The sequence below is a fragment of the Eumetopias jubatus genome, unplaced genomic scaffold, assembly GCF_037043125.1.
Source record: "Eumetopias jubatus isolate StellerSeaLion01/CBP00866 unplaced genomic scaffold, mEumJub1_p1.0 scaffold_10, whole genome shotgun sequence".
Lineage (NCBI taxonomy): Eukaryota > Metazoa > Chordata > Mammalia > Carnivora > Otariidae > Eumetopias > Eumetopias jubatus.
This window is the reverse complement of record NW_028274816.1, coordinates 100,904,649-100,908,152: the sequence shown is the minus strand read 5'-3', so window position 1 is coordinate 100,908,152 and position 3,504 is coordinate 100,904,649.

Here is a 3,504-nt window from a genome sequence, read left to right as displayed (position 1 = left end):
TCTGCGTTGTTCTTTGGGTGCTGCTAGGGTTCCCAATCCTTCCCTGCTGGTGTCTTCTGTGGTGTCAGAAGATGCCTCCCTGGATTGCATGGTGTTGCTGGGCCGCCTTCTGCAGAAGGGCAGGCAGATGGGGCTGCCACTGTGTGGAGGGCCCGGAGGCAAAGGGTTTTGTGGCTGCTGGGAACGAATTGGGCCACTTGCTGGCACCCTGGTGTGAAACTGGGGTGGGGGCTCCCCATAGGTCTCTACTGGGCTCCCTGTCCTTTGGCAGAGAAAGCAAACTTTCCTTTCCTTTTTTTTCCCCCTTCTTCATCTATGCCTGTTGGTGGTTCTGGGTTGCAGGCCCCTTCAGAGCTAGTCCAGGGTATATGGGAGACGAAAAGAAAACCCAGGAAACTCACCACATTGTTGTTCCTCAAGTCCTGAGGTCCTTAGCCAGCCCACCATTTTCTTTCTTTTAAAAAAAAAATTTAATTATTTGAGACAGAGAGCGCACAAGTGTGGGCAGGGGGAGGAGCAGAGGGAGAGGGAGAAGCAAGCTCCCTGCTGAGTGCAGAGCCCGATGCAGGGCTCGATCCCATGACTGCAAGACCATGACCTGAGCCAAAGGCAGACACTTAACCCACTGAGCCACCCAGGCCCAGCCCCTACACCCCCCACCATCGTCTTTCTAGCTTTCAGAGTCCTTTTATCATTGTTTTTAAACTTCCAAGGTTTTTAGCTGTACTTAGAGGACAAGGAAACTGTGATTCTACACCATCTTGTTCTGAAACCACAAGCCTGCCTTTTAAAGGAAGCAATAATTTGAGACTATATTCAGAGGGCAGGACAAAAAAAATAGAGTAAGAAATTGCCCCACATCAGCTCCCCCAGATAAATGCTGCTCATTGATTCTGACCTGGATGACTCAAGATTGGGCTTTGAGCTTGTGCTGGTGTGTTGTCTTTAAATAAATCACTGAGGGCTATCGCTTCAGGATGCATAATTCCTGTGACTGGTGGTATCAGTGATGTGACCCCGGGTAAGTGGGTGTAAAATTGCGAAAGGCTACACATCTTTATGTATGTATTCAAACATACAAGGGTAGGGCGCCTGGGTGGCTCAGTTGGTTAAGCGACTGCCTTCGGCTCAGGTCATGATCCTGGAGTCCCGGGATCGAGTCCCACATCAGGCTCCCTGCTCAGCAGGGAGTCTGCTTCTCCCTCTGACCCTCTTCCCTCTCATGCTCTCTCTCATTCTCTCTCTCTCAAATAAATCTTTTTAAAAAAAAAACATACAAGGGTAAATGCATAATTAGCTGATGTTTATCATCACTGAGCACTGCCTGAAGGATGGATGGTTGTAACTTTCTTAAACCCCCCTCTTGCAGAGAGTGGAATGGATGGCAAAGGAGCTTACAAATTGCTGGATCAAGGATGGCAAACAGAATTAATTCACTTGCTCATTCTGCTCAATTGATACTGGATACTTTGTCCTGAGAGATCCAAAAGCCATGCCTAGATTCAGTAGGAGTGTCATGTTCAATGAGTCCTGAATGGTCGGTGGCAGTGGATATGCCCCACCCATTGAACATCCCAGATCTAGAAACATCCTCTAGAGCTCACATGCTTTTTGCAGACACAGAGCTTACCTGAGTTTGAAGGCCCATGGGGGGAAAAAAGCTGTATTTGAGGGGTATGTAATAAAGAGATTTCTCAGTATGGGGGTCCAGAGTGATGGACTTTTGTCAAGATTTTGCCCAGGGGCTCAGAACGTATATAGTTCTAGCTGGGATGGGACTTGGCGTGGCATTTACACACATCACCGATATCTATGTGTAAACAATTGCGTGGTTGTTGTTGTTTTTAAAGCAAGGCTTTTCTGCTTTTTACAAACAGTATAAACACTTTACAAATGACCTCTGTCTCCAGGGCCCTACCCACTCTACTCTTGTAGACGAGCAGCAAACAGCTTATCTCAGGGGCAGCAAAGTTACTTGGACGGGAAGTGAGGCAGACATCCCATTTTCAGGACCTGCTTCATAATATACATGAGGAGAATTATTACCATTTTATCTGACAATTGCATAAAAACATTACAAAGCCAAAAATGCCTGTTGAGTAAAATGATAAACGGGAAAAAAAAAAGTGCCATCTGGCGTTCAACCCCTCTGTTCGTACACTGGAGGAAAAACCACCCAGATGGGACTTTGCTAAGAGTTGGTTAGTGTCTCTCAAGAGTCATTTTGACCGGACGCCTGGGTGGCTCAGCTGGTTAAGCGTCTGCCTTCGGCTCAGGTCGTGATCCTGGAGTCCCGGGATCGAGTCCCGCATCGGGCTCCCCGCTCGGCGGGGAGTCTGTGTCTCCCTCTGACCCTCTTCCCTCTCGTGCTCTCTGTCTCTCATTCTCTCTCTCAAATAAATAAATAAAAAATAAAAAAACAAGAGTCGTTTTGACTTGTTTTCGGCCTCAGACCTGACCTGAGATCCTGGCTCTCCCATATAACCCACACAACCTTGTACGTGTCCTTCACGCTTCCACGGGGCAGTTGTCTTCCCTGCCCTGTGGCTATGTGGGAGAACTCAAGACTCATTTCACTTGTTTAGAATTTGTGCTTGGTCAGTGCAAAAAAGTCCTTATCCTTTTGCTAGAAAGACCTGAAAAATGTGATCCTGGCAGATGGACCTATCAGGTTAGTGAGCTAGAAAGTTGCAAAGGTGGCCTTGTTTGAGAAGGCAAAATGAAAATTTTCTAAACGGGCAGCAAATCTTCCCCCTGGTACTTTGCCCTGAACCTGACCCCCTTTTCTTCTCGTGAGGGAAAGAGCTTGGCATGTGTAAGTAGCCTCTCTGCAGTCTCAGAAGTTAAAGCCACACTGCATTTTATTGTAATTTCCAAGCTCTGGTGAGAGGAGCAAGAGGGACAAGTGATGGAATGGAACAAAGCAAAGCCAGGGCTCAAGGTTAGGAGTCTGAGGGGATTTAGAAAGGGGACAAGCAGCCTTACATTCCTCCAGAGTCCCTGAAAACACCACCGTATCATACAATAGCGCAGAAATTCACGATGATGGCGAAGTGTGCCTTAGTCTTCAAAAAAAAGTTTGTGTGTGCTCGCTATTTAAGAAGGCAGAGAACCAAGTTTTCTACAGCCAAGCAAACACAATCGCAAAGGTTAAAACCAACATTTTAGTGCTTGAGGACAGGGGAGCTTCAGTTGCATGGAAAATCTCAGTGGGTAAGGACAACTCCATTTCCAACAAAGCTGAATAAATGAAGCATTGCTCCATTTATAATCTCTGCAAATTGGAACTGTGTAAATTTCCCACCCCCACCCCCAAAAGACAGTGGCTACTTAACTTCAGTGCAAATCAGGGTCGCCTTGCCTGTGATACTTGAGTGAATGAAATATGCTATTTTGTGATACGCCCCCTTTCAATTCATGTTCTCTGCTCCAAAGGGGTGCAGTGAAAAACAACAGACAAAAACCCAATAACGGACGAGACTTCACACATATATTCTTCTTGAC